General features: G+C 39.6%; 1 protein-coding gene and 1 long non-coding RNA gene across 22 annotated transcripts in view; one reads left to right on the top strand and one right to left on the bottom strand.

Moving 5' to 3' along the window:
• LOC147870838 (uncharacterized) overlaps positions 1-26,878 on the top strand; it is a 144,517-nt gene that overhangs the window by 24,321 nt on the left and 93,318 nt on the right. The gene's annotated exons all lie outside the window — the stretch shown is intronic.
• LOC147870843 (uncharacterized) lies at positions 12,985-20,533 on the bottom strand. Its single transcript, XR_015533113.1, has 3 exons — positions 20,480-20,533; positions 19,273-19,369; positions 12,985-16,221 (listed from the first exon to the last, which is right to left on the bottom strand). It is a non-coding gene; the product is annotated as an uncharacterized LOC147870843 (long non-coding RNA).

Here is a 26,878-nt window from a genome sequence, read left to right as displayed (position 1 = left end):
CCGTTCCATGTCCTCAAACTTTGTTTAAGTTTGTATTATTTTAAGAGGAGTACGTTTCACGGAGCCCAGAAGTTGTCATAATTTCGTACTTTGATAACGAGAGAGAATTATATGTATATTTACTTATATGTAGTCAAAACTGAAGGTGATTCTGTTGGTATTATTTCCGATTTTAATATAATATTTGCCTGTGATGGAAGTTCCAAGTAGTAAACACTTTTACGAGGCGGAAAACTGTCTAGAACGTAAAATTATTTAATTAAATTTGAGTTTAGTAAGAGAAAAAGTGTTTCTTGACTGAGAAGGTATTAGTTTCTGTGTTCCATGGAGTTATTTAAATCACATAAAAGTAATTACTCCGAAAGATGGATATCCTTTGCTAGGAAACGTGTCTTTAGCAACGTGAGTTTTAAGAATGTGAAATATGCTGAACTGACTTCGGGCAGGATCTTTAGACGGGCATTGAAGATAGCAGTATTGACGTTTGGGCTTCTGTTACCAGAGAGTCGGATTACTCATATTCTTGAGAATTGTGTTATTTTCCTTTCATGCCTCGTTCCAACTGATCTAATTTTACGCCGTTCAGTTTTACAGCCCACTCCTTTGTCTGGTCCGTATGAAAGTTTTATGGTTGCTTTACTCTTTACTGTGACCTAAAGAAAACCCTAAAACGGTTCGCTGTGTGACGGACAACAGCTGTTGTACCTAATGTACCTCGTATTACGGACTGATATAGGGCGCGAAGGAGCCTGTTCTTTATGGAGTACATCTACGACCTCTACCGGCCCCTAATCTCTTTTTCTTCTTCTTCTTCTACTACTACTACTACTACTAACTCTAGGTGTAAATGGGACGATCATTTCCGGACTTCTATAATTTTCTGCATTCTTCAGCGTAGTTCTTTCTTCAGTGCTTGTTTTTCTGTGCTGTAGGAACATACCAACGTCCTCTGTCGCAGTCCTGTTGCTTATTGTATAGTATCGTGGAGTGTGAAATTTTCTACTTTGCTACAAAGAGCATGTCGCACAGACTGGAAATTACAAGGAAGCTTTGCAACATTTACGTGAACGTACCTTGAAATATCGATATTTGATCTGAATTATCTCTATCGATACCGACTTCTACGTTAGCCACAGGTGGAAATATTAATCTGTGGAACGGTATCGTGAGTTTACGACAGTGGTTCTGAATGTAGTTTACATGAAAATCTGATGTCGTTATTATGGAGAGGAGAACGAATGTAAGAATGCCGCTGTTTCATTCAAGGGTCTCTCCCAGGTTCAGTGATGACTGAGTCCGTTTTCCATCACTTCACGGGCCAATAGTTAAGGCAGCCACCAGGTAAGACGACACAAAATATACGGCAATGCCGATCTGGCTTTTGGAATGTGACTGGGCCAGTCACAAAAGAGGAGGAAAAAACGCCTCTCGTAAATTTCTACTTCCTGTCCATCTATTCTAGATAACTTAAAAACTGATTGACTTGTATCAGAGCGGCTTTCACTCAACTTGATTTCAGATTCAATTATTTATTCCTCTCCTCTTTAAACTTCGTTAAAATGAATAAAGTAAAAGGAAGAACTCCCAAGAATGGCGAGTGTTCAAGGTAAACTTATTTAGAGACATGATGATGATTATGTTCTGAGTTATGGTTCCTTACAAACCCGTTGGAAGATATCGGCGTTTCGGAGAAACGTAATTCCTCCATGTTCAGAGCTAAAGCCATTGTTTCTTAAACGTTGGTATTTACCTAAAAGTCTACAGTCTAATCTATTAGCACATGTTTCAAGATCTGTCATGCACAGGGGAAGTGACTCTGGCCACACGATTTATGTTCGTTAACTTGCCGAAAATTGGCTTGTGTAAATAACCTTTCGAATCTCAACTGCGATCAAGTTCCTGCAGGCAAAAGAAGAATTGTACATAATTAGTACTAAAATCATTAGAAAAAGGCTAGCAGGGATGGGAAAAAGCAAATCAGTAGGGCCTGACAGCATTTCTGGGGAAATTCTAAAACTGGGTGGGGAAGCCATGATTCCATACCTGGCGCGATTATTGGACGTAACAATTAATAATGCCACTATACCAAGGGACTGGAAAAAAGCCATAGTGGTTCCTATTTACAAAGGAGGTGATCGACCATTGGTCACAAATCACAGACCGGTCAGTTTAACATCGGTGGTCTGCAAACAAATGGAACACGTTATAGCATCGTACCTGAGGAAAAACTGGGAGGAAAAGAATTGGTTATTCGAGGGTCAACATGGGTTCAGGCCGGGATATTCATGTGAAAGTCAAGTAATCACGGTTTGTCAGGACATTGCAGACACACTGGATGACGGACGAAGGTTAGACGCGATTATAATAGATTTTTCGAAGGCCTTCGATTTACTTCCTCACGATCGGCTGCTTATGAAAATCGCGGCATCGGGCGTGGACTCGAGGATAGTCGCATGGATAAGAGAATTTCTTTTAGGCCGAACGCAGAGAGTTAGAGTAGGAGGGCAATTATCAGAGGAAGTCAGAGTAACGTCAGGAGTACCGCAAGGGAGTGTATTGGGTCCACTTCTATTCCTCGCGTACGTAAATGATATTTGGAGGAACATTGAATCGACTATTAGACTTTTTGCAGATGACTGTATAATATATAGGAAAATTATAAATAGTAAAGACATAGAAAAGATGCAGATGGATCTGAACAGTCTGGGGGAATGGGCGGTTGAAAATGCTATGAAAATTAACCCAAGTAAAAGTAAAGCAGTTAGTTTCACGAGACGTCGGGTGAAGGAACCACTAAAGTATTTGTTACGGGACCAAATAATTCCGGAAGTGAGCAGTTGTAAATACTTGGGAATTCTCTTAAGCAGCGATTTAAGCTGGGCTGATCAAGTAAATTATACGGTGAAGAAAGCCTGGAAGGCACTTCATTTTACAATGCGTGTTCTCAAAAAGGGGAATAGTAACACTAAAAGTGTAGCCTACACATCACTAGTGCGTCCGATTCTGGAATATGGGGCGGCGTGCTGGGATCCTTACAGGGAGGGGCAGATAAATGCGTTAGAACGGGTGCAAAATAAAGCATGTAAATTTGCATATCACAGGAGCGTAGAAAGATAGCACGAATATGTGCTCTCTTCAAGGCGTACACGGGAGAACGGGCATGGAAGGCGATAGGTGACAGATTGCAAAGGCCATCTTATCTGAGCAGGGTCGATCATATTCGGAAAGTTAGGAGCAGAAAACAAAGAACAGATATCGGAAAATATTCCTTTGTAAATAGGACCATCCAACTCTGGAACCAGCTACCTGCTGAGGTTTTAGGGACTCTCTCCTGTAAACCAAGTACGTTTAGGAAGAAGGTTAGGAAAGTGATAAATGAGGTGAAGTAAAGGGAATAGATGGGTGGGTGCAGTGAAGGGGGGTAAATTGGGGTGAGGATGGGAAGGCTTCAAAAGTGAAGTGAACTGTAGAGAAGGTTCTGATGAAATGTGTGATTCATTACTGTTACTGTCTTATGTCTAGTTGGTATTAATTTTTAAGCTATGTACTTTAGGTTATATGGTTTTGTAATATTATGAGTTGTTTTATTTTGAGTGTGGTCTGTTGTTGTGTCACTAGAGCAGGGCGCTCCTTTCGGAGCTCCTACGGGGGGGGTTGGTCAAGTTTGTAAAACGTAACCAACCTTGTGTAAGAAACTAAACTAACCGCCACGAATTGAGGGTTAAAACAATTGACCAACCCCCCCTTCTAGGGGGTTAGTTGCGTTTTGAAATCTTAAGTAACACGCTAAACTAACTGCCCTTCGGGGGGGTTAGTTTAGTGTCTCATTCAAGTGTTTTAACCCATGAGTAAGAAACTAAACTAACCCCCCGAAGGGGTTGGTTGAGTTTTAAAATCTTGAGTAAGACAGTAAACTAACCCCCCTTCGGAAGGGCTAGTTTAGGGGGTGAGGGTTAGTTTAGTTTCTTACTCTAGGGTTAAAACACTTGAGTAAGAAACCAAACAACCCCCCGAATGATGGTTAAAATACTTGATGAACCCCCCTCCAGGGGGATTGGTTGAATTTTAAATTCTTGAGTAAGACACTAAACTAACCCCCCTTCGGAAGGATTAGTTTATGTCTCATTCAAGTGTTTTAACACTTGCATAAGAAACTAAACTACCCTCCCGAATGGGGGTTAAAACACTCGGTTCGTCAAGTGTTTAAAACGCCAACAGCTCTAGTTCAGTCAACTTTTTACGTCCAGCCCCACCCTTGCAAATCTTCGTCTTAAAATCGATAAATAAAATCAGTTCTCATAATAGTTTTCGTAATCGTAATATATCGAATGAGTATCAGTTTACCTTGTTGGAGTTGTTGGACTTGGTAATTCAAATACTTGATAACGTCTTCTTTCACTTTTCTGATGTTTTAGGCCAACTGTCAGTCAGTAATCAATAATGCGATGTGCTGCTTCTGGAGCAGTGATAACGCGACTGGCTTGGTAGTTGTTGACGCCGTTGTTGTGAATAGTGATATTTGTTTACTCGGCATTGTTGTGTTCCACAACAATGCCGAGTAAACAAATATCTGTTGACATTGTTGATGACGTAATTTCTTGAAGACAACGAGGAATCACAAATTGTTATAGTAAGAATATTGTTTTGTTGTGTCTCATTGTAGAACCACTGCCACCGGGTAAAAACCCATTTGCAGTCAAATAAATAATAATAAAAATAATAATAAATAAACGTGACACTTTTTTCCGCCGCGGAAGTATCTAACATTGAATTCGTGGTAGCGCTGTCTTAAGCGACTGTTCAAAATTCAGATCATTTTTCAGTGTTGGTAAATAAAAAACTCTTAGTTAGTCCTGAAAGTTTTTAAAAACTACTGTTTTCCAGTCTTATGGCTAGTACCAAAGTTACAGAATTTATTGAGGACTTTCAATACAGAGTTTCTGAACCGTTGTAACGTAATGAGAAATGGTGAAAAAATATTGCTTAACGTATCAGAGTTTGTTGTTACCGTGGACACTCGGGTTTAATCACATGTTATTTCGTGGCAGTGGATTATTACCTCCTCAAGAGGTGTGACAATTCTGATCAAGCAGCACATTTTCAAACTCTTGGTCTACTGCGACCACTATACGTACTACACACACAAGTTTTCTTGACAGTTGCTTTGTTAGTTTGTCACTAGACGTGTTAAGGTCGCTCTAGCAGGCAGTTTCTTTATGACATTAATGTTTTATACACACGGTGTTGGTGGTTTAAAAAAGCTTGTTATTATGACGATCACACCGTGTCGCAAATCTCAGCACAACTTCGTGAAATAGTTTCCTACAGTAGCTCTGGCGGCATATACTTGAAGTATCTATTATAAAAATTTCTTGTTTTACATTGAAACAGAGCAAAATGCTTACTTTCTGTTAGTAGGCCTAGACAATGCTGCTATGAAAGGTAATTAAGTTATATATAACATTTAAACATTTAATTCTTTCAGTGCTATGAACGAGATAACTAACTTTGAAATCGCGTGTATATTTGGTATGAATCATTATTGGTGAAAACAAACCTGTTCTTCCAACTTGTGCAGTTTCTTGAAAGATCAATTTTTTCAGCTAACCATGAAAATAAATTGTCTTTCTTATAAAAAAACAGGGACTCGAAATGGCTATAGAATTATTGCCCAAGTTCGAAATTTTCTTTGAGTACTGTATGATCTTATATAAGATTTACCCCACATTACAGCCTGTTTATAGTGGCCAGGCTCAATCCTTTGAGAAAACGGGTACATACATTTACCGTAAAAAATTCCAGATTTTTGTCATACTCATGTGACTTACTGACATTTAGAAGCTAAGCCTTTTAGGGGTCCTAGGGACACAGGAAATTTCTGTATAACTGAAGTAAAGAATCGTGTTATATTATATTTTATGTTTTGGTTTGCATACTTGCTACGAAAACACGCAATATAACGCGTTACGATTTCTGAAATTTCTAAACAGAGTTGTATTCTTTCGTATGAGCACGATTCAGTTCCTTATCTCCGTTTGTATGTATATCTGAATATAAATATTGATAACATCTTAGACACTGCTGTTCTGGCTAACTCAAGAGCATAACATTCTTTAACTAACTAACTAGATGGCTTACCGAACCCGAAGGTTCATCACCGAATTAACCAAAGCCTTCCACCGGATCCTGACCTGGGCCAACTAAATCCAGTCTCCTTCAACTCCTATCTCCCATAGATCTCGCTTGATATTATCCTCCCATCTACGTCTAGGTCTCCCCATCTGTCTCTTCCCCTCAGGCTTCCCAACCAATACCCGGTGCACACCTCTTGTCCCATCCATGCGCGCTATATGCCCAGCCCATCTCATTCTTCTCGACTTAATCACCCTGACAATACTGGGGGAGGAGTACAGATTTTTAAGCTCGTCATTATGCAGTTTTCTCCACGCCCCATCGTCTTCTCTCCTAGGCCCAAATATCCTCCTCAACACCCGATTCTCAAACACCTGCAATCTGTGTTCCTCCCTCAGAGTGAGAGACCGTGTTTCGCACCCATGCAAAACAACAGGCAAGATTACTTTAATTTCCAGGTTCTTAGAAATCAGACGGGAAGACAAAATATTTTGAAATGAAAAGTAGCAAGCATTTCCGGAATTTTAACATTGTTTATAATATTTTTATTGTAATTATACGTTTCAGTTTAGACCTGTTTGATATCATAGATGAATTTTTATAAATCATTTTAAATAATTGTGATTTCTCTGCGAATAAAAGGATAAGCCATTTGCTAGGTTTCGTACGACCGGAAATCAATTTCTGGTACGGGCGTTCCATACTGAACAGTAGTCGTTAACCATCCATTCTCTTCAAAGGACCCTGGTAACTTCCTCGTTAATAAAATATTCTTGCCGGAGCATGAAGACGATAATTTAACTTCAGCCGTCTTCAAGATCGCAGAGCAGTTCTGGATTTTAAATCCAAATCTTGTCGAAAGCTTGGTAATGTTATGCACGTACATGCAGGCCTATAAATATAAAAGAATACTAATGAATTCCTATAGGAGTCGTAAATATTTCGTAAAGTATTATGTTTATTCTTAGACACGTATTAAAATATATTTGCATGTGTGCAAACTGGGGAACATAAATTTGTGTTCCTTAGGGATTATTTGTTCTTATGAGAGATGGAGTAACAAGAGTAGGGGATATTTTCAAAATGTAAAGCTTTATTATTTTTGATATTAGCCCATTAATCTTATCGTAGAAGTTGCTTAGTGTCCGCAGTGACCGCGCGGTCTGAGGCGTGGGCCTTGTATGGCTTGGTCGCTGGGACCGTGGGTTCGAATCCCACTCAAGCCATGGATGTTTGTCCGCGTTTTTCTGTGTTGTGCTGTCCTGTGTACAGGCAGAGAGAGGCCTTGAGAAGGGCCGATTCCTCGTCCAAGGAGTCCTACCGAATGTCTATAGATCGAGCCAACGAAAAATTGGGACCCGCAGTGCTCAGGCACTTGAAGAACGGGTCGTTCCCTGTATCCCAGTATCCAGAAGTTGATTAAGGATGTTGGCATGGAAGTTATATATTTCAGGGTTAGAAGGAATTAAAAATTAATGCAGAATTTTTAACAGCCACTTTTGAAACTTAGCGTAGATGGGAGAAGAATAATATGTATTGGGTCTTCGATATGTAGGGAATGAATTTTCAGAATTGATTCACATGACTAAGTATAGGTTGCAATGGCGAACCTTCTAGAGATTATCTTGACTAAGTATATTCAGTATCAAAAGATAACTGAAAACTAAAATGTTACATGTATTAATTTAGGATTTAAGTCAAAGCGACATTTATGTTGTCTTACCAGGTTTATAATTTAGTAATCCATTCGCATAATGTGTCGGCTATGGGATGGAATACGTTTATCGTTATAACTATTAACACATTGAGGTGTTTTAAACGTTACAGAATGAAAGTCCGAAATAATTTGACAGAATATGTTATGTAACTATTAGGAATTTTCGTGATAAACTTGAGAGATTTGAACCTTTGTTAATATATTATAATTTTTTGTTTATCTTAGTATGCGAATTAGTTAATGCGATTTTTAAATAAAATTTGCAAGTCATATTTAAACAACATCCAGTACAGCTCATTAATCGAAAGGCGAGACCGACGGTGATCTCATAAAGTCCTTGTAATAGTTGCGCAGATTGGTCTGCATGAGAAGAAACGACCTTCGTGTGCATTATTCGGTGGTCAGCCCATGAGACCATGATGGAATGCATCCAGTATGCTACATACTGTTGCGTGTTTTCCCGCGGCTGGCCATGTGTTGCAACCGCAGTGTAATTATTAGCCCACGTAACAGAACCTCCGCTCTTCACACCTTTGGTATCAGTGGCATAATTCCACTTCACTAATATCAGAAACACTATATTTGAAAATTTGCTATTATCCGTCGATTCTTTGGAGTATCACTGTCACTAATTGCTTGTACGTACAATATCACTTCTTATGATTGATATTCAACACAATAAAATCTGTGCAACTGTTGTTACTAAAAGTTACTTTGTAATTCCATTCATAACAATTTACAAAATTTAAATATATTGCTTAAATTAGCCTGTTTTATAAGCTTTTAGGATACAGCTAAGATAACAGCGTTTGTTAATCATGTACTAAGTTACATGCATTATAATATTTGCTTTGGAAAAAATGAATATCAGATATGCTGTAGTATTTTAATATCTAGCTTGTGATTTTGCTTTGGATAAACCTGTAGTCCTGTAAATCTCATTAGTTCGTAATTAAATTGTATATATTAGTGGGACAATAGTAGCCGTAAAAAATTGTATGATGTGAGTTCTGTGTTGTATTTACTCGCTTGGGGTACTCTGTTTGTATCCCAACGGTACATGAAATTGCTATGTCCTTGAAGCACGAAATTTAATGACGGATACTATAGGAAAGGGATGGATGGGTTTCTAGTCGTAATAATAAACTCTGTGTAGCTGTTAGAAATAATTCTATGAGACTGTGTTTTGCGAAAAAATCCTAGTGTTAGACGGATAAAGTCTTCTGTGTAGAGAACTCAAATTTACAAGTGAATGAATAATTAAATAAATAAATTTTTGCTTTTTTAATGTAAAAAATGATCTCATGCAGTTAAATTTTGAAATGTTGAGGATAAATCTGTCTAGATTTTTTTTTTCACAGTTCTATCTTGACATTCGTTTGTAACGATTGACAAAAACTACAAATAATCTCATAGACTGTAATGGGCGTCCTGGTCGGTTATCGAATTGGGAATTTCTGTAAACCCAGTAAGAAGAGTCAGATTTTAAAAGTACTTAATTAATTTACATTTGTAGACTATGTGACAAGAGTTGTATCAACTGTCGGAAATTTGTAGCATCAACGAGACTTTGGAGAAGAAATTAATTTTGCGTGAACACACCGAGGAATACCACCGTGTCAGATTTGACAGCGATGAACAACTGATAAGGTTATTATAATGAACATAATTTTTTTTTTGGAATATCTCTTACATATTTATCGTGACCAGTTCACTTCGACGTGAAAATTATTGCCAAATATCATTACATCCACAAAGTATTTTAGAAATAATTTCGCAGCGCACCTTGTGTCAATGTTCACAAAGAATGTTTTAACATAGTAGGAAGTGGAGTGTCATAAGCGTTTACACGTGTGGTTAACTTTATACTGTTGTTGTATCCCGGGGGATCGGCCAGTCCCGCAGGATTCCAGTATTCCCGAGCGGCTAGGAATGATGGTCGGCGATGGTAGGTTTGAATACACAGCTTAAAAGATGACTGCCTAGTCTGACGAGAAGACGTTCGAAAGTTGATGATTTATTTAATAATACAGATGAATACAAGAAAGTTGGCTATGTATAAATGCATAGACCAGCAGAGTTTCCTCCTGACGAGTAAAATGAAATGTCTAATGTGTCTTCGAAATGCACTGGATATAAGCAAATCTCCATATCGCTCTTGTGACGTCAGTGACGGCTTTTTACATGCAAGCTGTAACGTCGTCCCAAGGCGTGGTTCTGGATCCAATTAGAGGACACGATAACCCCCGGGGACCGCGACCCTTTGCCCCTGTCAAAGTTCGGGCGTCCTGACCTCGGCAGGCCTTCTCTGTCTGTGAATATAATTGGAACCCTTTTCAATAAACTTATCTGAAGCAGACACCATAATGGCTTCCTGTCGCCCCTACTTACAACAGCTGGAAATGGAAAGTCTTGGTTTCTGTACAAAGTATACAATATAACTATTACACTTTATCTAGTAACCTACTGATTGTACCTTATAATTAATCATATATGTGCTATATGTGATTATCATGATTCCCGTAATTAGCTTATAGGTATACAACACTGTGATATCCGTTTTGGAGCATTTCTTTGTGTTTCAGAGGGTGAAACACAGCTGAGGTTTCACGGCGACATAGTTTCACCATGATATATCATGAGCACCACCTGGTAACACGATTGTGAATTAGTCACCCATGTCAGTGTGGTTATAGGAATTAATTAGAAGCAAGCCTACGATACATGTGCAGACATTTAATAATGTGTTATTTGCCATAGCTTCCTCGTTATGCAAACATGCCTTGTGTAACGAAAGCTCTCACAATCGTTAATTATATGTTATCGAGACGAAACAAGTTTAAACTCAAGGAAAGCACTTATTGAAATCATTGTAATTCAGATATTGTTTTAATTTCGTATGATCTCAGAATTTCACGTAAATTTTTACGGTACAATACAAAACTAAATATAACTTAACTCTCATAATTACACACAAAATTAAGGATAATATGTTTTCATAATTACTGACATCATGGAGCACAGTACGTTTTTGAGAAGCTGATACTCGCTCAGTTAGTAAAATAAATTTATCTGCGTTTATGTGGCATATATGTCCATTAAAAGTCACCGCCATTGGATACTACTCTGAACCAGATGAATTCAGTCCTTTAGATCCAGTTTAATGTTGTTTTGTCATCCAGGAGTGGACTCTCTTGTGTCCGCTGAGCGTCCCGCCAATTTCAATCTCGTTTGTTAGGCTGCTCCTAACAATTCTTAGTGAAGACATATAAAGCTCCACATTTCTCATTTCCTAACTCTTGCATCCTGTCTCTTATAAATCATCCATTTTGTTGATACACCATTCTGGCATCATACGCTCGAAATAATTTTTCTAAATAGTTTTAGGGAGGAATTTCTTTATTTACTAAATTCAATTTATATCGTACGAAGCTTACGACCGAGGTATATTTAAGTTTCCCCACTATTTTTTTTAGGCTGACTGTAAGCCAGTGGATGTCGGTTCCTGTTTCCATGGAGTTGACCACGTCCATATAGAGTCGATAAGTACACTCGCAACTTTACCTCCGCCCATCCGTAACGTGGTTTTTGTGCACAGGGCAACTTCACTCTTTACATTTAAATTCAGGCTATTGTTTTCTAGTTCCTCAGTTTAACGATAAATCCTGGCAAATCTTTATTGTTCGTGAGCATGAGTTCTTATGTACATGTACACAATAGAAGCTTAGTTGTAAGCTACTTAAATGCTTATGAGAACATTTTTGGGAAAGCAAGAGATAATGAAGATGTTTCAAAACAAAAGCTTAGAGAATTTCAGCTCCCAAGGGGAATGAAGAGAATTATGAGTCGAGATGCGTAATAATAATTCGATTAAATCAATCAGATATATGTTTGGATCGATTCCGCTGTACTGTAATTATTGTTTACTGCTCGGATCAAATACTTTAATCACAGTATTAAATACGTTGTCCGGGTTGTATTTCTTTGAAACTTGAAAGCAGTATAATTTTCCTTGTCATTTGGTCGCTGGCCGAAATGCAGCAAGTCCAGCCTCTGGACAGGCTTTATTCAGGTGGTATTTACCCAAGCCGGATGAAATGGTTATACCGCCATGACTTGGTTGTCAGAGCCTCGTTTGTGGTAACAGGGTGCACCGCGAGAAGGTGAGGTTGACAGTAAGGTAGGAGAGGATATAGGAGAATCCCAAACCAACTTTTGAACTACAGACCGAATAGAATGACAAGTCTGGGAAGACCATGAAAAAGATGGAATGAAACCGCAAGAGGCCACTTGGCCTTATATTTGATGAATATGGTGATGATTAAATAAGTTTATGTAATAAAACATTTCCTTTATGCATTTTCAGTTAACCGATAACCGATTACCCAATTTATGTTCTGTTCCATGGTTGCTAACATAAGAGGTCTGTAGTTAATTACTTATTTTAAGTATATATTAAATTAAATCTTGTCCGTCTAATCACAATAAAATTCTTTTTAAATATTAAAATATTACAATAATTAACATTAAAAAAATATTTAAAATATCAAATGATGTTCTTTATCGAAATATTCGATTTACATTAGATCATCATTTTTCCACGACATGTTTCAGTTCCTAAAAGAACCATCCTCAGGTGTATACAATATATAAAGATTCAAATCAATAAACGACTCAAATACAACTTCTATATATTATTTTAGCGTACATTTTTTATCAGATTTTACCAGATATCAAACGATGTTCTTTTCCAGATTTTTATTCCATTTTAATAACATATTCGATGTTGTTCTGTATATGTACGTCGTGCTCAATATGACTTTAGTGTGGGTCAACGTTTTGTTGTTTTGTGTATCAGCCTGTAATGTAAATAATATAAAGGCTACTTATTTTAATCTGAAGTCGATAATATTGTAGAGGTTTAACTTTGAAATATTTCAATTTATAATAGCAGGCAACTCAGAAATGTTTTATACCATATTAGCTGAACGTTACTGATGTAACTTTGCGGCCATGTTTTCAGTACTAGAATATTATTTTTTTTCGTTTTAAAAAACTTCTAACATATTTATTTTGTAATAAACGTAAACCACATCTGTTGTTCAATAAAAAAATGAAACCCATCCTCTGATTTTAAAGAAGAACATGATTTAAGAGAGTCAGAGAACGAAATGCTGTGGAGACTGTTGGACTTACGAGGAAATAAGTTATAAAAGGATGCAGAAAGTTATGTAAGTTAATGAAGAATTTCGTAATTTGTTCTCATCTCGAAATTATTACTGATAAAATCAATAAGGATGAAATTAATGAGATATAGAGCACATATTGGAATATGAGTTACTAATATATGTCGTTATTGATTAATTACGCGATGAAGACGTATGACGAACCCAGGCACTACTACGTACTTGCTGCTTCTCTCTCTCTCCCCCCAGAATGAGCCCCAGTTACTCATTAAGTTAGAGGCTGAATGATACCCAGGGCGGTCAGGACCTAATAGAGAAATCTGTGGAATATTTACATATGAAAGCCGCAAAGGGATGCTCTATTAAACAAGATAATTAATTAATCTAAAGTTTCAATAAAAGCGAAGAATTCTTAACCATGATGGCATAAAAAGACTATTTAAGTCGGTTCTAGACAAAGTAACAGTGCTTTGACAGTCTGGCGACGATCATAAAAGTTTAAATACTTTATAACAGTGTACTCTGAGTCGGTTAGCTCAGTCATTATAGTGATTGACTACGGGCTAGACGATTAGGGTTCGATCTCCGAATTGTTTCATAGTATTTAGGCGTTGCATTCTGCGCGTCGGTCTGTGTATATTGGTGTGTTTTATGACATCAGAGCTTAGAAGGAATCAAATTAATATCGAGCTACAGATAATTCCGTTTTCCTAACACTGCAAATAACAATAAGTCGCAAAATCTTCGAATCTGGTTGGTGGTTTCTACAGAAGCAAAAGTTTTATCGTATAAACGAATCAGATCGAACAATGATTAGAGTCATTAAATTTCCTGGGTCTTTATACATTATTTTATCATTCGTTTGTTCCGCTGTGCGAATTATGAAGTTCAGATCCTCAGGGGAAGCAAACCGAAGCCCCTCTCACGTCCTTAGGGAGTCCTAAATTCCTTACTCAATCTGCGAAAGGTAAATGCCTACGTATAATCGTATTTCGTCTCTCTTGGAGACTATTTTCCTTCAAGTTTTATAATAGGCTAGGTAACACCACACGAAGCATCGCCCGACCTAAATCCATTCCGTTTTAACGCTAGAATTTCACCGGTGCTTGAGAACCAGATCACGAGCGAGTTATAGGCGCGCTGGTGAAGACCACGTGACAATCACTGCGCGCGCACCGTCATGCTTTGTCTTCCCGGCCGTTCCGAGCACCGACCAGGCCGTGCCGAGTGCAACTATCCACAGCACGAGGGAGATCAGCAAGCAGGTAGCCTGGTCCCTGCTGTACATGGCCATTGTTAGGTTCCAATGTGATGAGTGAGTGACTGAGAATAATCATGAAGAATGATCGTAACACATGGGTGTTGCGCAACAGTATTTGTATCCAGCTAATGGATCATGCTCGGAGCCAGATTAATCCAATCCTGTCACGACCAATTTCTCCAAGAAACGTTTTAATAGTGTACTCCAGTCTACTTCTGTGATCATTCCTTTATATCTACTCTCACAAGTACTCTGTAATTTTGAAAGTAACAGGGCCACGCTCAGGCTTCTGAAAGAAAAAATGTGCAATAAAAGTTGCTCCTTCTGTTCCGGAGAATTTTCTTGTCGGTGGACGTCAGGTAGTTTGGCGTTGCTAGTGGCCTGTCCGAGTACGAGCACGTGACCTCGAATGCCAGTTCCCATCAGGCAGCGCGCAACAGAGTATCGGATACGTTACCCAGCAGCTCTGAGGATGAGAGCAGAGATTGTTCTCGAAACGTTGTATGAAGATGTGGTTCATTCAGCCACCTGACGCGGCTTGTAACCCGAGAATCTTTCATCAGCTTCAGTCGCCGCGAAAGCTTCACTTCATACATTAGTGTAGTACTTCATTACATTGCGTTCTTCAGTAGCTACTGTAATGAGTCTCAGGGACAGAGTTTGATCCTAGTGCATGAACAAATATTCTACAAAACTTTGCGAAAAGAAATAATAATCTCAAAGGCTTCGAATGAGAGGCTAAAATAAAAATTGAATTAATAATCTTCGTATGGAAACCTCTTCGTGTCCGAGACACGGGAAAAATAGGTCATTTTAGACGAGGAGTAGACTGTCTTAAACCAGTTTCGAAAGTCGAACAGCCGATGAATATTTATGAGATCAGCCATGTTTCCCACACTTGAACCCTGACCCCCCACGTTCGACGACAGCTACGCCGAGACTCCCATCAGTGGCGCCTGTCGTCTACATGTTTCTTGTCACCATTCGGGGATCGCGTCTATCTGCAACAAGTCTTCAGCATTCTTCTACAACGAAAAGAGTTTGAAGTTAAAACTGCTGCATTGTTTCTACTGCAGTTGGAAACTTACACAAAACTGGGGAAAACAAAAATAAAAATGTGAGCGGGTCCTTAAAAATGTAATGTAAAATGCGTGTCATAACTCAGAATAACTATGGATTTATGTAAAGCGTTTGAACCCGAAGAGAGAGAGAGAAGATGGGTGGGGGGGGAGTAGCATTAGACACTACTGTTATAAATGGGGGGCATAAAGTTGATTTGAGGTTACGAATGTTCCCAGACAGTGCCCGCTCGTCCTTCTGGTATGGATAGGTTTAGTAAGGTCAAGGGATTTAGAAGGAGACAGGATGGGTTAAGAAATGGAGTAGGGGGGGAGTTGGTTGGGGTCTTTGCGTTAATTTTGAATTTTGATATTGGCCTTGGAAGGGTGTCGCTAGGGAAAATATTTATTTTGATGTGGGGGGAGGGGCTATTATGGAGCGGAATTTTTATGTTAGCACTGGGAGGACTGCATGGGAGACATGCAGAGCAATGTGGAATTTGAGTACCAACTCAGCATTTGCTCTAGTACCGAGGAAAGACCATGGAAAACCATGGTCCAGTTGGCCGGTCGCAGGACCTTCCGGATGCGTTCTGACTTCTAGCCAGCAGTCAGGCATTTAAGCCCTGTCCGCGCTCCTCCTTTATTAAAAATTGATACTTTTTAATTTTTTAACATAGATATGTTTTGGATAGGAATCGATCAACTTGGTTAGTTGCTTATCCAATTACAAAAAAGTTTACAGTCATTCCAGAAATAACTTTTCCATTTTCTTGCCGCGGTCGTCTTGAGTCTTTTGGCTCACGGTCAGTCCAGCGTAGGGGATTGGTCGATGTGACAACCTGTGGACTGGACACTCCGGGGTACCTGAAACAGACTGGTGTTGTTCTGTATTCTGAATTACTTTTAAGAATTCGGTCCGTACCGCGAAGAAAACACGTCACTTCACCATTAAAAAGATCAACTGTTTAACCTTTTGAAGTCAAAGCTCATCTAAATATTACGTATTTAAGAATTCGGTCCATACCGCGAAGAAAACACGTCACTTCACCATTAAAAAGATCAACTGCTTAACCTTTTGAAGTCAAAGCTCGTCTAAATATTACGTATTTAAGAATTCGGTCCGTACCGCGAAGAAAACACGTCACTTCACCATTAAAAAGATCAACTGCTTAACCTTTTGAAGTCAAAGCTCGTCTAAATATTACGTATTTAAGAATTCGGTCCGTACCGCGAAGAAAACACGTCACTTCACCATTAAAAAGATCAACTGCTTAACCTTTTGAAGTCAAAGCTCGTCTAAATATTACGTATTTAAGAATTCGGTCCGTACCGCGAAGAAAACACGTCACTTCACCATTAAAAAGATCAACTGGTTAACGCTGTTTAAGGAAATAATCGCTGTTTATTCCGAGAATCATAGTTCGTCTGAATAATATTTAAGAATCCAGTCCGTACCGCGAAGAAAACATGTCACTTCACCATTAAAAAGATCAACTGCTTAACCTTTTGAAGTCAAAGCTCGTCTAAATATTACGTATTTAAGAATTCGGTCCGTACCGCGAAGAAAACACGTCACTTCACCATTAAAAAGATCAACTGCTTAACCTTTTGAAGTCAAAGCTCGTCTAAATATTACGTATTTAAGAATTCGGTCCGTACCGCGAAGAAAACACGTCACTTCACCATTAAAAAGATCAACTGCTTAACCTTTTGAAGTCAAAGCTCGTCTAAATATTACGTATTTAAGAATTCGGTCCGTACCGCGAAGAAAACACGTCACTTCACCATTAAAAAGATCAACTGGTTAACCTTTTGAAGTCAAAGCTCGTCTAAATATTACGTATTTAAGAATTCGGTCCGTACCGCGAAGAAAACACGTCACTTCACCATTAAAAAGATCAACTGGTTAACGCTGTTTAAGGAAATAATCGCTGTTTATTCCGAGAATCATAGTTCGTCTGAATAATATTTAAGAATCCAGTCCGTACCGCGAAGAAAACATGTCACTTCACCATTAAAAAGATCAACTGGTTAACGCTGTTTAAGGAAATAATCGCTGCCATCTAAGTAATGATTAAAGATTCAGTCCGTAGCGCAAAGTAAACACAACACGTCACCGTTAGGTAACGATGTTTGGGTAAATGATATCTGTTTTCTATGAAGTATGCAAAACCCATAAATTTATTCCGTAGTGAAAATTCAGAGTTATTGAAGATTTCTGTCTTCTGGGTTGTTGCGCTGTGTAGTCTGATGACGGAGGCAGTGTGACCTCTGAAACGTTGGTTAACATCGACCAGACTACACAGCGCAACAACCCAGAAGACAGAAATCTTCATACTCATCACCCTGATGACGGAGGCAGTATGACCTCAGAAACGTTGGAGGACATCTACCAGACTACACAGCGCAACAACCCAGAAGACAGAAATTTTCATACTCATCACCCTGATGACGGAGGCAGTATGACCTCAGAAACGTTGGAGGACATCTACCAGACTACACAGCGCAACAACCCAGAAGACAGAAATCTTCATACTCATCACCCTGATGACGGAGGCAGTATGACCTCAGAAACGTTGGAGGACATCTACCAGACTACACAGCGCAACAACCCAGAAGACAGAAATTTTCATACTCATCGCCCTGATGATGGAGGCAGTATGACCTCCGAAACGTTGGTTAATATCGACCAGACTACACAGCGCAACAACCCAGAAGACGGAAATCTTCATATTGAACGTTGTGAAAACCTCAAATCTTCAGAGTTATTGATTGTTAAAGTACGTGGTGCATATATTTACCAGTGCACCTGAAATTTTTAAAAATATAAACAATGTGTTGACTAGCACAAGAATCAAGTGCGAACATTTTCATATAAACTCACACGTTGAGCGTTTTCAATGAAATAGTATTTTATAAGTGAGCGAGCCGAGATTAGAGAGGCGACCGATCGGACGTGTTTGTATGTGAATGACGTCTCTTGCTGTCTTTTCGATTCTGTTGTCAGTTCATCAGTGGTAGGTCTGAATGCTCTCCTAAACAAATTCCAACCTGTACTTTTACTCACAACAGAGCGCGACAAATACACAAAATCCTTTTTGCTAATCATCGAATTTCCACAGACTCAGATTTCAGTTTCTTATGACAGCGAGTAATGAGATGATTGTCTTCTGGATTGTTCCGTTTAGTCAGGTAAATGTTTAACGATGTTTTAGGAGTGTTTGCTGCCGCCATAATTGGGACGATGAAGTGTTACCGTTTTGGTGCGGATCACATGCAATATTTTGTTTAGCCTACACGCGACTCATCAGAGACGGAGAAGTTGCCGCTGCATCACGGCGCTCCGTATGTGGACTATAGGTCAGCATGTTTGTGCCTTAAGTTTTGAACAGACTGTTGAAATATCGTGCACCACAAAATACAATTTGGAGAGCACATTTTGAAAATATGATTTGATAATATGTGGCTTTAAATATCTCTTTGCCCCTTTATTGTAGATACAGACTGATTTAAAAATACTTGAAATGCATTAAAGATAACATCGATGGTGGGTAAGTTTTTCTGTTTATCTTTTCTATGTCGAATAAACATTGTACGTTAACTCATGTACATTCGGCATACACGATATTTTGGGAGTTTGCATTACTTTCGTCTCCGGATTAAATAACAAAAGTGTCATTATAGGGACAAATTATTTATAATTTAAGATGAATTTAGGATGTTGGACTCGAATTGGGGACAATTAAAATATAATATAATTTAAATAATATAAAATATAATATAATTTTTAAATAAAATATTTGTCTTTAAAATGATGGCTTATCATCCTAACAAAGTATTAGAGTCAAGTCCCAGAACGTCGTGTATATCAAATATACAACTGAAATTAGAGTGCCCAACACAGTGTTGTCGTACCTGTCTCTTTATTTCCTTTGCTTGGGCGTTTTGTCGTAGCTTAACTCAGCCAGGTTCTTTGGGTTTTCAACAGTTCTTCAGCCTCTCCATGAGGACCCTGTAAATGCGCTTAGGATTAGGCAACTCCCACTTCCTCACAAATTCTTTCAACTACAATTAAAAAATTTCAAATAAAAAATATTAGTAATATACCGTTCTTTCCTTCATTTTATCTTTTGCTGTTATATTTTATTTTATTTGTGACCTTTCTTTAAATGTATATTTAAGAATCTACTTTTACTATGTGGACTGGATTAGACTGCCTGAGGATTGGATCAAGTGGCGAACTCTTATAAACAATGTAATGAACCTCCGGGTTCTGTTAAGGGCTGGGAATGTATCGAACATTTGAGCAAATAAAGCTTTTAAAGGCGTTCTGTGTTACACAACATTGCTTATTTTCATTTTCTTCTCCTTCTGCGTTTCACATCTATTTTTGATATAAATTCTTTCAGTATCTGCTCCTAAAATAAATATCGGTAATCCTTATGCGTCCCAAAATTTAGATTAACTACTGACTCCAGTGCGTTCAATTTCTTTTAAATATAACTAGATCTTAATTCTTTCCCAGAGCGTCTGATTTTTAGATGTAAAGTGTACCAGGACAGATTGACCCATGTTTCTTCTAATTACTGGGTTACTGGGAACGACCCGTTCTTCAAGTGCCTGAGCACTGCGGGTCCCATCTTTTTTGTTGGCTCGATCTATGGACATTTGTTAGGATTCCTTGGACGAGGGATAGGCCCGTCGCAAGGCCTCTACCTGTACTCAGGACAGCACAACATCCATGGCTTGAGTGGGATTCGAACCCACGGTCCCAGCGACCAAGCGGCACAGGGCCCACGCCTCAGACCGCGCGGCCACTGCGGACCCCTATGTTTTAGACACCGACCACAAATCTGTGAAACATTCCGAAACGTCGTGAAAAGAGAGAACTTTGGATATACTATTAAAAAGACATAAAAACAACTAGGATCGTGATCGTGATTAATTAGTCAAATAATTAGTCTTACAAGTAACGAGTTATTGACCGCGTACATAGGTAATTAGTTACCTGGACTGGTGTTTATTCAGCTAGATATAAAGTTAGGGAGTCTGAATTTATTAGTCATGTGTGCAGTTCTTAATCAAGTAGTTACTTAACTAATCAACAAATCTTGTACTTAACCCGTCATGTAGAGTATTCATGATTCAGTCTTACAGTTGTAAGACTTGAGGTTCTCACAGCGGTGAGTCTGAAGATTTCTGTCTTCTGGGTTATTGCGCTGTGTAGTCTGGTCGATGTTAACCAACGTTTCAGAGGTCATACTGCCTCCATCATCAGGGCGATGAGTATGAAGATTTCTGTCTTCTTTGTTGTTGCGCTGTGTAGTCTGGTCGATGTTAACCAACGTTTCAGAGGTCATACAGCCTCCATCATCAGGGCGATGAGTATGAAGATTTCTGTCTTCTGGGTTGTTGCGCTGTGTAGTCTGGTCGATGTTAACCAACGTTTCAGAGGTCCTACTGCCTCAGTCATCAGGGCGATGAGTATGAAGATTTCTGTCTTCTGGGTTGTTGCGCTGTGTAGTCTGGTCGATGTTAACCAACGTTTCAGAGGTCCTACTGCCTCCGTCATCAGGGCGATGAGTATGAAGATTTCTGTCTTCTGGGTTGTTGCGCTGTGTAGTCTGGTCGATGTTAACCAACGTTTCAGAGGTCCTACTGCCTCCGTCATCAGGGCGATGAGTATGAAGATTTCTGTCTTCTGGGTTGTTGCGCTGTGTAGTCTGGTCGATGTTAACCAACGTTTCAGAGGTCCTACTGCCTCCGTCATCAGGACGATGAGTATGAAGATTTCTGTCTTCTGGGTTGTTGCGCTGTGTAGTCTGGTCGATGTTAACCAACGTTTCAGAGGTCCTACTGCCTCCGTCATCAGGGCGATGAGTATGAAGATTTCTGTCTTCTGGGTTGTTGCGCTGTGTAGTCTGGTCGATGTTAACCAACGTTTCAGAGGTCCTACTGCCTCCGTCATCAGGGCGATGAGTATGAAGATTTCTGTCTTCTGGGTTGTTGCGCTGTGTAGTCTGGTCGATGTTAACCAACGTTTCAGAGGTCCTACTGCCTCCGTCATCAGGACGATGAGTATGAAGATTTCTGTCTTCTGGGTTGTTGCGCTGTGTAGTCTGGTCGATGTTAACCAACGTTTCAGAGGTCCTACTGCCTCCGTCATCAGTGCGATGAGTATGAAGATTTCTGTCTTCTGGGTTGTTGCGCTGTGTAGTCTGGTCGATGTTAACCAACGTTTCAGAGGTCATACTGCCTCCATCATCAGAGTATGAAGATTTCTGTCTTCTGGGTTATTGCGCTGTGTAGTCTGGTCGATGTTAACCAACGTTTCAGAGGTCATACTGCCTCCGTCATCAGGGCGATGAGTATGAAGATTTCTGTCTTCTGGGTTCTTGCGCTGTGTAGTCTGGTCGATGTTAACCAACGTTTCAGAGGTCCTACTGCCTCCGTCATCAGGGCGATGAGTATGAAGATTTCTGTCTTCTCGGTTGTTGCGCTGTGTAGTCTGGTCGATGTTAACCAACGTTTCAGAGGTCCTACTGCCTCCGTCATCAGGACGATGAGTATGAAGATTTCTGTCTTCTGGGTTGTTGCGCTGTGTTGTCTGGTCGATGTTAACCAACGTTTCAGAGGTCCTACTGCCTCCGTCATCAGGGCGATGAGTATGAAGATTTCTGTCTTCTGGGTTGTTGCGCTGTGTAGTCTGGTCGATGTTAACCAACGTTTCAGAGGTCATACTGCCTCCATCATCAGGGCGATGAGTATGAAGATTTCTGTCTTCTGGGTTATTGCGCTGTGTAGTCTGGTCGATGTTAACCAACGTTTCAGAGGTCCTACTGCCTCCGTCATCAGGGCGATGAGTATGAAGATTTCTGTCTTCTGGGTTGTTGCGCTGTGTAGTCTGGTCGATGTTAACCAACGTTTCAGAGGTCATACTGCCTCCATCATCAGAGTATGAAGATTTCTGTCTTCTGGGTTATTGCGCTGTGTAGTCTGGTCGATGTTAACCAACGTTTCAGAGGTCATACTGCCTCCGTCATCAGGGCGATGAGTATGAAGATTTCTGTCTTCTGGGTTCTTGCGCTGTGTAGTCTGGTCGATGTTAACCAACGTTTCAGAGGTCATACTGCCTCCATCATCAGGGCGATGAGTATGAAGATTTCTGTCTTCTTTGTTGTTGCGCTGTGTAGTCTGGTCGATGTTAACCAACGTTTCAGAGGTCCTACTGCCCTCGTCATCAGGGCGATGAATTCATACATACGTACTTAGTTACTCCGTTGATTACTTAATCAGTTAGTCACGTAGTTAGTTGGTAGTTTAGTAAATCAGTTATGAGGTTAGTTAATCAGCCAATAATATCGTCAGTCAGCTAGTCAGTGAAGTAGCTACAAATTCTTTTCTCATTACACTTGAACTCCGCTAATTTAGTGTGGTTTTTAAATTAATGTAGTATTGAAGCTTCTCTGCTAACTCAACTGTTAGTAAAGCAGACCACGAGTACGTGAACCACGTGAAATGTGTGCTTCTCCATTACAGTCGCTGTGATGTAATATGCATAAGGCCTGTTAACCAGAAATCTGTTGCAGTGGAATTGTCTGCTTCTCGCTGTTTCGTTTCTCTGATTTAACTGCCTCTCGGAACTACGCATCTCATGTGAAAAATTTAATTTCGGATTAATCTTTCTCTTTCAAGATTAAGTTTTAGTATGAAGGTGTCTAAATGAATATTTGGTCTCTTTACTAGTTTGTTTCTAATGCACTAGTCATAATGAATGCTTAAATATAAAATTAAATTTTCTTTTTTAGGCAATACGCCATGATCCCTTATAAGGAATATTTCGAAAAATCCAAGAGTATACGTACATTTTAAATCACATAAATAATTTGTTAAACTTCTGATAAAATTTGGTATTTAGTTATGGACATTGGGCGACAGAGACAGAAGAAGGACTGAGAAATTTAAAATAATTTGCTCGATATAAACAGACAAATAAAAACAAAGTAATTGAAAAAAAATTGTTACAGCGTATAGGAGGCGAAGATCAGAGAATGTGGATAAAATTAGTAAAGATAAATAGCCCGGTGTGGTATGGAATTATAAACCTAAGAAGAAAAATGAGACCCTGACAATGGTGTAAAGTGGATCATAGGCCGGTGCAGGTACTCATTTTTTAAATTTAAGAGTATCTGAAGAATACGAAACGCAAAACTATCAGTGTGCATGGTTTAGGGCGTTGTCGATGTACTTAATTTTGTCTTGGTGTGTACTGGAAATACAACGGGATTAAATTTCTCAATTCTCGAAGCACAGTTATGGTACCATCATTGTGTTTTACTACAAAGTATTTCTGCTGAATGCTCCATATACTAAATACTTATTTAATAATCGAGTAATGATAATTATTTGAGCTCAGAGTAAATCTCACAGAAGTGTTTCTGTGAGAAATTTGACAAATGAATTACCATGGAAACCAGATGCAAAGGAACGATCGGGTAATTTAATTTGCAGTGTGTTTGTATTGCTGTGTACTGTACCATCAGGCACCTCTGGCCCCTGATAACCTATCGAGGGCAGGACTTTAGATGCGAGTAACTACAGCGTGAAATTTCCATTTTCCTCTCAATGATAGGATGAGAGTAAAGATAAAATTGTTGCCCAGTAAAGGGGACGTGCGACTTACCGGGACATTCGAACCTAGGTCGGGGGTGGTGGGTCATTTCAACCTAGTCGGCTGTCAGGGGAAGGCAATGCGGTTTCGAACCCGAGACATGAATGAATAGACTAACAAGCGCTTCAACTCTGAACCATTTACATACTCCCAATATCATAATTTAGTCGAATGTGAAATAACAGGAGTTTATAGCAGAGAAAATCGATCATGAATACTAGGTTGAGATTTGGAAGAAGTTTATTGTAATCTGTGACAAGATTCTGTACCGGCATTGCCGTATAGAAACGGACAAATCCAGCAAAACACAAAAATCTGTCTTTTGTAACATTTTTCGTGTTTTTAATACCTCCAGGAGAATGTTGAGTAAGCAAATCAGATATGATGTTTTCACGGCGGTGAGTCTGAAGATGGCTGTCTTCTGGGTTGTTGCGCCGTGTAGTCTGGTAGAATATTACCGACGTTTCAGAGGTCTAACAGACTACACTGCGCAACAACCCAGAAGACAGCCATCTCCTTAATCAAATGAAGCAAAATATATGTCCTTTTCTTTTTCCACCTTCTTCATGTCTCATTCGTTATTCTGCTCATGTACCCGAAATTCGTTAATGTTAGAAGGATAATAAATGAACAAAAGTTACATTTACAAAGAAGCTAACTGGACTTAGTCTGTATTCTTTTATCAAAATGTATGAGATAGTCTTCAGTAGGGGATCCACGGTGACAGAAATGTTGTGGAACACTGAATTAAGATACAAAGACAGGCGTACAAATGACTTTTATAAATCACTCAGTATTGTGCCAGTCCGGGTCTGTGGTTCAATTCCCGAACGGACTGAGCCTTGAGATGAAAGGTAAACCAGGCTTCGGCATGTTGATCTGGCTTATAAGAAAAACGAAGAAGGTGTAATTACATGATTTCTGGAACGCCTTACTTCACCTAAATTAGACTGAATGATTAATTTTGGCTTTGTGGAACACATTGAGTTGAAGGAATGTGGCCCACATGGCCACTTGCGGGTCACCCTCCTCGGCCTCCCTTCTGTACCAAGGGAGCCTGAAGTAGAAAAAAAAGGGGGCAAACATAAACCAACAAAGAAAATACTTAAGCCAGCCCACACATGGTGTGCATCCCTTCCAGATGCGGGGTGATGACTGCATTACGACCATCGCATCATTGCGATGGACCAATTGACTTTGAGCTCAGCTTAAGGCGCGTTCCCGCCGTTGTGGAGGAACTAATCAGGTCGCAGCTGTTAAGCCAAATTCAATGACAAATTACGTAATGCAGGGGTATTTAAGCGCAACCGTGGTTGCGGGGCGCAATCAAAAGTTTTGGTCCTTCAGTCGTGCGGGGGTGTTTTTCTTAACAAACGTACGAAGGAACAAAGGAACAGCCGAGCCATCCAGCTGCCTCCGTGAATAGTGCTTAGGATATATATGTTCCTGCGCGTATTAAGGAAAAATAAAGTGTCGTCCATCAGTGCAACACAGAAAACCTGCTCCACCTTCGAATTCCCGTATATTCCCAGGGAGTCGGAAACTCGTGCTCACCGACAACCTCACACCATCATCAACAATCCCTTTCTGTATCTTTACACATCCCACGTCAAGAAGCTGTAACCATATGAGCAAACCAGGCTACGACTACGAGTATACTAAACAAGCAGTGTGACGTGTGGTGGAAGGAAAGGGGACGGTTACAATATATTGTTGAAGTTGTGATATTTCTTGTACCTCCATTCCTTTTGTAAGACAATTCAGGATGAACTTTAAAAGTATAATGAGAAAGAGGTGTCGGAAAGCAGTGGTCCCCTCTTTCCACATGTCCTTCTAGTCTCGACATTTAAATGTTAACCGAGTCGGCATTACAACCACGCCTATCTAATGGTTTATGCTGGACTCAATTGCACGTCTGTGACATTATCTGTATTTGGGGGAATATAATACGACGCGCGTCCACAAAGTAAGTTTCCCACTCGTCCCACAGCTAGCAAACCTTATATTGATCGAAGCGACTGTGCGTACGTGATAGAGCAATGACGTAGCATGGCGCATGCACTAACGGCACTTCCCGCGTTTTCACAGTAGCATCGTTGCAGCTGTTGAAGATGGAGGTTCTTATTCCAGCTCCCGCCGACTGTGAAGTGCGGTCAGTGATAACGCTAGGCCGCACACGGCTCGACGGACAGCAAGTCTCCTGCAGGAGTTCAGCTGGGAGGTGTTTAATCATCCACCCTACAGCCCGGACCTCGCTCCCAGTGATTTCCATCTTTTCCTACACCTCAAGAAATTCCTGTCCGGTCAGCGTCAGCGTTTTGAGAATGACAGAGAGGCGATGATGGTCGTCACACAGTGGTTCCAATCCCAGGCGGCAGACTTCTACGACACAGGTATTCAAAAGTTGGTCCCACGGTATGACCAATGTCTCAATTCCGGTGGCGAATATGTTGAAAAATAGCTGGACACTTGCTGTATCTGTTGCAATAAATATTTCCATGAAATTGTGTTTTGGAGTATGTAATGATTACATTTTTTTCTCTGTACGAAAGTTGTTAAACTAACCTCTTCACACAACTACATGAACGTGGTAATGGAAAGGGAATCTTTGGCAGATTAATGCTTTGTGTTTTCAAGAATAATTTCTTGGCATTATCTGAAATTTACGCTAGTGGGTTTGTAATGATTCAAATATACGAGATTATGGAGATAGGATTTCTTACAAAAGTGCTCTGAAATAATAAATGCGCATGCACATTTCGTCGTAGGCCAATAACTGGTAGATTTTTGAGCACTTACGAGCGGTTCTTTATTAGTAATAGCCGAAATAACTGTTTGTATTACACAATT

Source organism: Zootermopsis nevadensis, unplaced genomic scaffold (assembly GCF_977971745.1).
Source record: "Zootermopsis nevadensis isolate Lab colony 2312 unplaced genomic scaffold, Znev_1.0 Znev_ptg000093l, whole genome shotgun sequence".
Lineage (NCBI taxonomy): Eukaryota > Metazoa > Arthropoda > Insecta > Blattodea > Termopsidae > Zootermopsis > Zootermopsis nevadensis.
Note: the sequence above shows the minus strand (reverse complement) of the source record. Positions and strands in the feature narration are given on the sequence as shown.